This window comes from Sciurus vulgaris (assembly GCF_902686455.1).
Source record: "Sciurus vulgaris genome assembly, chromosome: 3".
Lineage (NCBI taxonomy): Eukaryota > Metazoa > Chordata > Mammalia > Rodentia > Sciuridae > Sciurus > Sciurus vulgaris.
The window spans coordinates 176,037,695-176,048,901 of record NC_136463.1 but is presented as its reverse complement, the minus strand read 5'-3'; positions in this window follow the sequence as shown (position 1 = coordinate 176,048,901).

Below are 11,207 nucleotides of genomic sequence, written 5' to 3'. Positions count from 1 at the left end.
TTCCTGTATCTCTGCCTGTGTCTGTGTCTGTGTCTGTGTACGCGCATGTGTGTGCACGCACACACACACAATGATTATGTACACACACTGATTTTACACACACACCACACACACACACACCACACACGATTATGTCCTATTTCTGTTCAGACTCCTAGATTACTGTGACAAGGAAAAGTTCAAATTATAACTAGGAGCTCCAAACCAAAGCTTCTGTAGAATCAGGGCAGCAGGGCACTTCACAGAGGGAACAGGCTCTGCAGAAAGGCAGATCTACAGGAGTCTCAGCCTCTCTCTCCTCTCTCTCTCTCTCTCTCCTCTCTCTCTCTCCTCTCTCTCTCTCTCTCTCTCTCTCTCTTTCTCTGTCTCTCTCTCTCTTCTTCCCTCCCTCCCTCCCTCTCATTCTCAGCAACTAATTAGCAAATATCCATTTTGAGGCTGTTTTAGAAGGGGAGATGATATGAAACATTTCCCACATTTATTTGACCACAGAGAGAAAGACTGTCTGTTTTTCCCCAATGCTTCAGAACACTGTGGAGAAATGCTGATATAAATCTGATCCACGAAGCTCGTCAGGAAGTAGGGGCATAATACAGTTCAAATAACATAGAATCAGCAATTAGTTAAACCTCTGCAGGTATATCTTTGGAACAGATGCTGATGAAGAAAAATGGGGTATTAAGTCCCCCGAGAGATCCAATAAATTGCTTGTTTCTTTTGGTGGCTAAACAAAATCTTATTGTTAATGTCAGTGATGTCTGTCTTTGTCCATGGAGGTCTTGCAATACGGGGACAAAATTCCAGACAAACCTCAGCAATGTTTGCCTTTGTGGACTTTTATACCTAATATAAGAATAAAAAAACTTTGATTTTAAAGTTTGAAGTAAATAATAATGATCATAAATGTCAGGGTAACACTTCCTTAGCCCCTACATCTCTCAATCCTCTACCTAGCTGTTCCATTACTCTTTCCCTTGTGCTAGGGGTAAATGTAGGTTCAGTGACATAAGCAAGTTGCCCTTTTAGGTATATAAGAATCTGGCTATTTCCAATGCACTTGGGTAGAGTTAATTAGCCTATCTTACAAAGGGTTGAATTCTTTACACAGAAGTCCCCCTCCCACTGACTCACTGCCACTGTGGGTCAAATACGAGAAGTTTAAGCATATGCAGTAAAGGGCGTCAACCACCAGATGAAAGATTGGCAGGGCTCCTTACTCACATTTCTCACCTCCTAAGCAGGTGATACCAGGGTACATGGCACCATCCTGCCTTGAGGGGCACACTGCCAGGGACCAGATTTTCACAACACAGTCTGACAAATGCCCCCAGTATTAGTAAGGTAAAGAACAAAGTCAGCTTCACCTACTGGGAAAAAAGTAACTAAAAGCAGACCAAAGTGTGGAATGGTTGACTTCAGGGGTGAAGAAGCCCAAAACGCTGGACGGTTAGGGGATATTAATAGCCAGCCAGGTGATTACGAAGAACTGCACTAACAAATGGCAGGTGATTTTGGTGACAGTGAAGAGTCACTGAGGAGATGGAACTGGAAATTTTGGGGACTGAAAAAGAAAGTTTAAGAGAGAAATGTACTGACAATGACTCCTACACTTTCGGCTTGGAGGTAAGCTAGATGGTTGTGCCATTGATAGAATTAAGGTGTCTGGGGCTGGGATGTGGCTCCGTGGTAGAGTGCTTGACTGGCATGTGTGAGATTCTGGGTTTGATCCTCAGCACTACACAAAAATACATAAAATAAAATAAAGGTCTACAAAAATAAGGTGTCCAGAAAAGGGCCATTTTTTAATCTTTAAATTATGTACCAAAATATGATTTAACTTACTGAAAAACAAAATTTTACGCACAAGAAAAACAAGATGAAATGAGTGATCAGATATTGAAAATGAATGATTTGTCTCTTCCTCTTTCACCATTTGAGTTCATGCAAAAGCGTTCGACTAGATTAGGGGGAAAATGTGAATATTCAAAGAAGAAGCCACAAGTGACTTCATGGGAGTGAAGGAGATGTGAATCGCTGGAGTCCTAGACAGAGGGAAGAAAGTGACAGGGGAGGGGAGCTGGCCACCATTTAAAAAACAATTCAGTGCTTCTCATTTTTGTTACCTGAAAAAAAAAAAAAAACTGTATTTACCTAGAATGAAATTTATCTTGTCTCAAGGAACTCAGGGTATTTCTTTTCTTACTTACATGGTAAAATAATTTTATATGCTTCATTTTGAATTTTGGACTGCATATTATGTACACTGATAATGAAACTGTTCTTTCAATCAAAATGCCTTTGGTTGTAGTTTATACAGATTTTTGGATCTCTTATGTAAAATAATTGTACAAAGATACCTCTAAAAGAATAACATCTTTTAATAGATGCTTCGAGGGTGGTGGGATGCATGTATAAATATAAATGAAGTAAAAATGAACACTGTTTCCTAATTCTCAAACACTGGTTAGCAAATGAATGATTCCAATGCCGTCATGTTAGACTGGAGCTCAGAAAGCCTGACATCTCTCCTTCTACAACTGACTTCATGATTTGAAACCAGGGCCACATGAACAACAGAGAATGTGGACAAAAATGAAAGTGTAAAAAGTTTCCAAAATTTAAAAGAAAAGCCACATCCTCTTTCTTAATAAAATAGTGTCAATAAAAATATTTTAGTTTTTGTGAGTTTTTTTTTTTTTAAAGAATAAGAACTCACTCATGAAGGTCATGTTGAACATTAAGCACCTTTTCATTTTATGTGTACTTATTTTTGATCCATTATTTCTAATAATTTTGTCTTTTTTATATGTTCTTTTTAGTTATATATGACAGTAGAGTATATTTTGATATATTTATACAATATGGAATGTATCTATTATAATTAGGATCCCAGTCTTGGTGTTGTACATAATGTGAAGATTAACTGTGGTGAATTCACATATTTGTACATAGGGAAAGTTATGTCAGATTCTTTCCATTGTCTTTCCTGTTCCCGTCCCTCTGCTTTCCTTTCATTCCCTTTTATCACTGAACTTCTATTCTTCCTTTCCTCCCCTCGTTGTGTGTTAGCATCCATATATCAGAAAGAGCATTCAACCTTTGGTTTGGGGGGGATTAGCTTATTTCACTTAGCATGATAGTCTCCAGATCCATCCATTTACCAGCAAATATCAGAAACTCATTCTTTTTATGGCAGAGTAATATTCCATTGTGTAAATATACCACATTCTCTATATCCACTCATCTGTTGAAGGACACCTAGATTGGTTCCACAGTTTATCTATTGTGAATGAGCTGCTATGAACACTGATGTGGCTGCACCACTGTACTATGCTGATTTAAACTCCTTTGGATATATACCGAGGAGTGGTATATCTGAGTCAAATGGTGGTTCCATTTCTAGTTTTTGTGGAATCTCCATACTGCTTTCCTGAGTGGTTGCACCAATTTGCAGTCCCACCAGAAATATGAGTGTACCTTTTACCCACATCCTTTCCAACGTTTTTTGTTACGTGTATTCTTGATCGTTGCCACTCTGAGTGGAGTGAGATGGAATCTCAGTGTAGTTTTAATTTGCATTTTCTAATTGTTAGAGATGTTGAACATTTTTTATGTGTTTATTGACCATTCGTGTTTCTTCTTCTGTGAAGTTCTTGTGTAGTCATGTAAGTACACAGGGACAGAGTCAGATTCATGCTACTATTCTTCCTACCCCATTCCCCTGCCCTCCTGCACTCTCCCTACCCATCCAAGTAACTCTACTTCCCTAGCCTCCAGGCCTTATGGTGAATTAGCATCCACATATCAGAGAAAACATTCTACTTTTGGTTTGGGGGCACTGGTTATTCCTTTAGCATGATATTCTCTAGCTCCATACCACAAATGCCATAATTACATTCTTCTTTAAGGCTGTGTAATTCCATTGTGTATATACACCATATTTTCTTTATCCACTCATCTGTTGAAGGATACCTGGCTTCCCAAAAGCTTTTTTGTTTCTTGTTTCTGCAAGGCAAGGATTTTGTTATAAGTAGAGTCAAGTGAACCATGGGTTTAAGGATGAGCTAGTTTAAAATATGAATTCTTCCATCAACTTGCTGGCCAAGTCTTTCAAGTCCTCAGAATCTAAGTTCCCTCATCCATTAAAAAAAAAAAAAGAAAAGAAAAAAAATGATGCTCTCTTTCAGGATTAATGTAGGTCTTCAGTGAGAGGAGATATGAAATACATATCATGGCCTTTGCCATTTCATAGTGGCAATAGTAGAAAAATAATATCAGCATTTATGGGCTACATTGTTTAAAGTTATAGGATCCATTGGTACTACGTTAATACGTTTTTGGCATGGCTAAGTCATCTCTGTAAGCAAACATGTATTACTGTAATATTACAAACTCAGCACACGTGACTCGCGAGCTGGAAACGGCAGAATGAAGGAAAGTGGTCTGGGGCTGGGGAGGCTTACAGATGCCTGCTCCATCGTGTACTGCAGGAGTCTACCAGTACTTCCAACACGGCGTGGCATTGCCCATGGAGAGCCAAATTATAGATATGACACTGTCAGCAAAGAAAGCAAATGTGGTCATAAACCCATGTTTTGACTTCCAGATGTTCTGATGTCATAGGAGAATGACAAATTGAATGAGTTAATGTTCATAGAAAATTAGAGCCCAGGGCTTCGCTTAGTGTATCTCCTTGGAAAGTGACCACGTAACCTAAGTTCTTCCTTCCCAGGATGCACAATGCCTTCAGAGCGAGATGACATGGGGATGGGTTAGTAATGAGTGAGTTTATTAAACCTACTTTCTTGCCTTACAAAGACAAGAGTCATTGGCTGCACGAGGTCCGTTAAGACCATTCAAATCCAAATAAACATAAATTGAGGAAATGATAATCTTCTATTATAAGTGTTGCTCCATGTTTTATGAAGTGTTAGAATCTTTAGTTGCAAGCATTAAAATCCTGCTCCAGTAAACCAGCACAATCCGGAGAAGAGAGCAGAAGGCAGGATGTAGGAAAGAATTAGGCTTGCACTGGGAGCCGTGGGGACGGTTGGAATCAGGCACATCTTTGTGGCTGGAGGCAAGTGACAGTCTTGTGGAAGTGCAGCAAACCCAGAAAAGAACCAATTCCATTTCTCCCTTCAAGAGCCAGAGTTTTGGAAGGAAGGATTCAATAGGCCTTGCTGGGGTTCCATGCTTTGACCATAGAAAAGCAGGACCTTTTTAATAATCAGGATTGGTCCTTGGGGAATGGGGAGAGAAGTCCTCAGAAGGAAATTAAGATGCTAGTACTAAAAGAAGGCATAGTGGGTGTTGCACAGGCTGAAACATCAAAGTGTCCACTCTGCATGTCCACGTTCAAGTGGCCACAGATAAGGAAGAGGATAAAGGAACGGCTGTTATCATGATGAGACTTATTGAAAATATAAGATGCATGTTGACAAAACTATTTACATTTGTATGTGACATGTGCACATGTGTACACACAAACACATCACACACACACACAAACACATCACACACACACACACACACCCGACTTGACCTATGGGTCAAAGTTTACATGTTAAAGTACTAAAATAGTGTTGGAGTTTAAGCTGGTGGCAGCTTTCATCACAGACTTCATATAAATTAATCTACAGTCCCCTGCAGTTTGCTCTTAGGCATTAATTTCCCTGGTGTCAGGCAGCCTTGTAATTGGGTTGTGATGTATTTTTAATGATATTTATTATCTTTCAAGTGTTCCTAGAAAACTAAATGAGACATGTAATTTAATTTAATTTAGCTCTTCTTGGATATTTTCTACTTCTTTACAAGTACCGATATTATACAGAAAAGCCGCTCTTTTATTTTTTATTTTCATATGCTTTACAAAATGAATTTTGACATGATCCTAAGACATATATAGGGTTATATACCCCTAAAAAGCAAACAAGGTTGCAAAAGACCTAATTCAGTTTGAAAGTATATTTTACATCATGGTTAAAGCTTATAAGGCTCTTTTGTTTGGGGTTTCTTAATGAAATCAAGGGTTAACAAAGCAGATAATTCTGATTTTTCTAACTGTAACATTTGTACTGAATATAATGAATTGATCATCCCTTATATTGCAAAGGACTTAACACTTCAGTAAGTTTAACTTACTTTATTTCACTGAAATGGACAACCAGTTACTACTGGTTGATTTTTTCTGCAATCTGTGTGTCTTTGTTGCCAAGGAAACCATTTCCAAGCAGCCTAATCAGAGTCTGCCCAGCTGTACAGTTCTCAACCTTGATTTAGCAAGTGTTTTTCCATTCTTATGACACGGTGCAATTCAAGACAGAGAGAAGGGGAAAGGGTCAGCTTGCGATGGCTTGTTCCTTACCTAATCATTTCCTTTTAGTAAGAAAAGCTGGTCTTGTTTTCTGAAGCTCAGATGTTTGAGAGGTGGTCCCGTGGAACTCTCTCTGATGAGAGGCTGAATTAAATCTGTCACAGGACCTCAGGCTGACAGCTGTGGCCATGAATCCAGCTGTGTGAACTCTCTGCAATCTCCTCATTTGTTGTAAGCACAAATTGTGTGCAAGTTGCTTCTCCTCCGTTTACATTGAGGCCAAAGGGTCCTGGCTTATATTAGGGTCTGAAGATCATTTAGATCTTTTATTTGTGTCATTTAGATCTTTTATTTCTCCTAAGAAGTTTATTCCATTATCTTTATAGCCCTGAAGTTAGTTAACAGCTGTGTTATTCCTAAATTGTTGTGGAGGTCTGAAGGTTAACTTTTCTGAGGACCCTATGGATCATCACTGTGAGCTATTTGTTTGTCTCTATGCCAAGATGTGAAGAGAATTTTTAAATAATTGACATGTTGTCCTCTAATAGAGCCTACTCTATCGGTGCTATTTTTGTTTTGTGTGTGTGTGTGTGTGTGTGTGTGTGTGTGTGTATGTGATTAACCAAGGATTAATAGGATTGCACACTGAAGAAGGCATTCAGATATAGAATTAATTCTGTTACTAATATTCAAAGCAGAATAAAGATTCAGATATCTAGCAATGACAAGAGCTATTGAAAAATAGTGAGGGAATCCCAAATAGCATCATGATGTGCACTGCATCTCACAGAAGGCTCATACAACTTCTTAAAGGTGTGTGTAGAGGGGGTATTCTTTTCATAGTGTTTCTTGAAAAGACCAGATTTTCTGAAATGGAGTACCAAATGTAACTCATTCAGATCAACAGGTCTGGAGTAACCCCAATAGTGAATGATAAAGGCTTGATTCCCTAATTACGCTTAAATCTTAGAACCCAAATAGGCAACCCCCAAAGAGGAGGGATTTGCTCTGGAAATGGTTCTCTCTTGATTCCATCAACCTCTTTCCCAAGCAGCTCCCCAGGGCCTATGGTCTCTCTTGTATCTGTGCAAGTTTGCACTACAGGAAGAAGTTCCAAGCATCTACAACATTGATTGCTCTCTAGATATTTCTGTTTGCAAATCTAACAAGTTTAATACCAAACCCATCCTACATTTAATCCCTTTCTTTTGACCTGAAAGTATAAATACATAAAATAATTTTTTAGGTCATTTCTCAAGGAAAGCAAAAGGTAGAATTTCAGAGTCATCTTCTGTGGCTGCTGCACATCATTAGATAGATTGATTTCCTTTTTCCTCTGGGGGACCCTACAGCCTGGTTTGATTTAGGAAATACAGAAGAGAAGCTTGCTCCTTTCCTATTTCAGTATTTTTCCTTATATTATTATCTCTTTTAAATCTCTGTTTGAATCATTCATTGTCTGAGTTTTCTGTTAAGGAAATTTGGATAATATAAAATCATGTAGGACGTCCCTGGTACATGAAGAATTTAGGGTGTTTGTTATGATTGCTTGGTTGGTTTTCTTTGATTTGGGTATAAGTTTTGGGGTAAAGCCATGTGGATAATTTTCAATCATTTTCAAAACAAAAGAAAATCTGTGTTTGGTATTTTGTGATTCATGCTTCTTTTTCTTGATCTTTCCAACACCATGGTCCTTATTCCTACTCAAACAAACATCGTCTAAGACAGGACCACTTGCCAAGTCACATTGCTGGTGGGGAAAAGACTCTGAACTTCCCCCTGGAGTTTCTGGCTTCTAATTCTTCACAATGACCATTACATATAGCTGTCTAAATAACATATTAGGTGTCAGTGGTTCCCTATCAAGCCAAAAATACTTCTGTCATTAAGTTAATTGTGCTTCTCTGTTTTGCTGACATTAGCTTCTAGAACCTCATTCCTAGTCTGTAATTATGTTCCCTGATCTCCTTTCCCCAGTGTTTTCCCTGATCTCCTTTCCCCAGTGTTTTGTGTATCTTTTTTTAATTACTTGAAACTGTTAGTGGTTAGATTTCTATGTGAAGCCCCACTGTGATATTTCTAGGATCCCTCTCTGGTGGATTTTCAAAGGGCAAACAATTTTAAAATCAAATACCTCCCCAGTGTTTCAGTGAAGCCATGATAGTTTTGAGAAATCAAGTTCATTTTTTTTTTCCACCAGATGAAAGCAAAATATGTTCCTAATAGAAAATTTGGAGAATGCAGAAAAGTCAAAATAGTAAAATCCTAAATATCACAGTCCTATCCAAAGACAATAACTAAAATATTTGGATCTGTATCTCTCATCTTTTTAAAATTTCCAATAATTTTCAATACCATGTTCAGTTTTTCTGTTGTACAATATTTATTCACATTTTTATGAAACAATAATACATATAAAATTTTGCTTCTTTTCCTGAACTTCGCAAACCCAGTTTTAATGGACATGTCTTGTTTCGTAGGGTCGATGTGTCTTAATTTCATAATCATTCCTTACCCTGGATGACTTATCTCCCTTTTTTCTGTGGCTAGTCCCTTCCTGCGTGTCTACCACTTAAGGTTGTAGATGGGTGTTCTGGAATCGGCTGACATGTCACCACGTGTGTGAATCTAGAGTCATGCTCAAGATGACCTGGAGCTTCTCTTCTAAGATGATCCCTTTCCCTGTGTCTCCTTTTGTAGCTGTCTTGATCATGAACCCCACCTTCTTTAGCCCCCCCCCCCAAAAAAAAAAACCAATCACTTGCAAAACTTTGTGAGTTCACTGACTTTACTGGAGAATTGAAGAATTCAGCAAATTCATGACAGGTACTGCACAAATATTCATTGATTTACTTCAACCCTTTTCCTAGGCTTAATGTCCTTCACAAAGCTCGTTGCTGTATTAAGCCTTTCTTTACTGCACATAGGTTTCTGAAAATTGTAAACCACTCTTCTTGAAAAGTAATTCAAATGTCTTCACTCGTTGGGTACAGCCCCCACCAGCCTGCCTACCTTTCTTATCCCTCTTGGGTGAAGATGAACATGCTTTCTCCATCTTATTACAAAGGTAATGCTACAAAGTCATCCTTGCACATGTCTGAGATTAAACATTCATACACATACATACATGGTTTTATATATATTTATGTGTATATACATATATGCATATATATGTACATATATACATATATACATACAAATATACATATATACAAATACATATACATTTAATATGTGTAAATATGTACACAATTATGTATGTGTATTTTGTATATGTATATGGGATGTACATACATATATAATATATGTTTATTATTTGTTTATTTTAGATAGAGCCCTAAAAAGGAATTACTGGATCTGGATGCCAAGATATATATTTAATTACCCAATACCTATTTATTGCCTACTCACTCTTTGCACATTTTAAATTCACAGCAGAGGTCCTTTCAGTCCATGACTAGTGAACATTTAAAATCTACAGCCTTGAACTATTTAACACTTAGGAAGTGAGTGTATGAGGTCTAGTGCTTTTCTAAGAAGTACTACCTCATTTTAGCCTATGAAAGAGCTCCTTACTAAGCCATTTTACAGATGCAGAAACTAGGACAAGAATTTTAATTACTGTGCCCAAAGTTACCTAGTCTAATCTAGCAATGCAGGACTAGAACCCTGGGAATTCTGGCTCTAGAGTGTATGGCACACTCCTAGGCTATGAGCTGGGTAGTCTGGTTTCCTTTTTTTTTTTAGGCTGTACTCTTTTCTGGAGGAAGGTCCATGTTGGTAATTTAATAGTGTGATTTTTAGGGCCACACACTTCAAATATGTGTTTTCTTCGGTGTCACCCAATTGGTGTTTTCCCTAATTGGTTTTGAACTGTAATAATGAAACTGATTCAGATGACTGTGATGGAACAGGGAGCTTGAGATCAGGATCTGTAGTTAAAGTGTAGACAGTCTACTTGCTGAACAGTCTTGGCAGCCTGGACTCTACCAAGATGGCAGCGTCCCCACTCCAGGGCTTAGGTACTGGTAGGCCTTCATGACAAGTTGTGGAATGAGGGGAAGAAAGCATTTGTTTTTGTGACAGGGGCCCATTCTTCTGCTGGAAGTTGCTTTGGAAGAGAGCTGAGGGTTTGGGGAACTAGATCAAACAAATCTCTTAATACTATATAAGAAGAATAGGGCCTATTACTACTGTGGGGCAACATCACCCTGCTGCATAATAACCGATCCTGGTGGTTGCCTTTTCCCATGCATAGTGACTTTAAAATAGCTAATGAAATTCATTACTCATTTGAGAGAAAGAGAGTAAGAGTAAAAAGCACTATAAAATCCAATCCAATTCAGGGTAATCTTGGCACATACCTTATCCCAGTTGGTGCATTTCCAAAAGAAACACACACATTAAATTCAGGAGGGACAACCCAACCCTTGTTAAAGCTGTAAATCAATGCTGCTCAGTTCCCAGTTTCACTCAATGTCTCTGCAAGGAACAAGAGTGAGAAATGAACTGATCCCACCATCCCTGTATGCATCTGTATCTTTGACTAAAACTCTGAGCAGATAGCCCCCTTGCTCTAGAGAAAACTGCTGATGGAATAGTCTAGTTTCTCAGCATCACGGAAGCATAAAGCCTTCATGGCAAGCTTTATCCAATCCCAGGCTCTAGGTACCGTGGACTTGTTAAATTCATTATCTCCCAAGTTCTGATACATTGAATATCTTGACACATTGAATAATAAAATCCCTGAGAAAATAGCATTTCACTAATCTACCCCACCACGGGCCAAAATGTATGATGTACATCCTGCTGGATTTGTGATCCTTTGTCAACATAAACTCAATGCAATATTCTAAATAGGAAAGGCCTAATCAATCTCATTCACTAATTG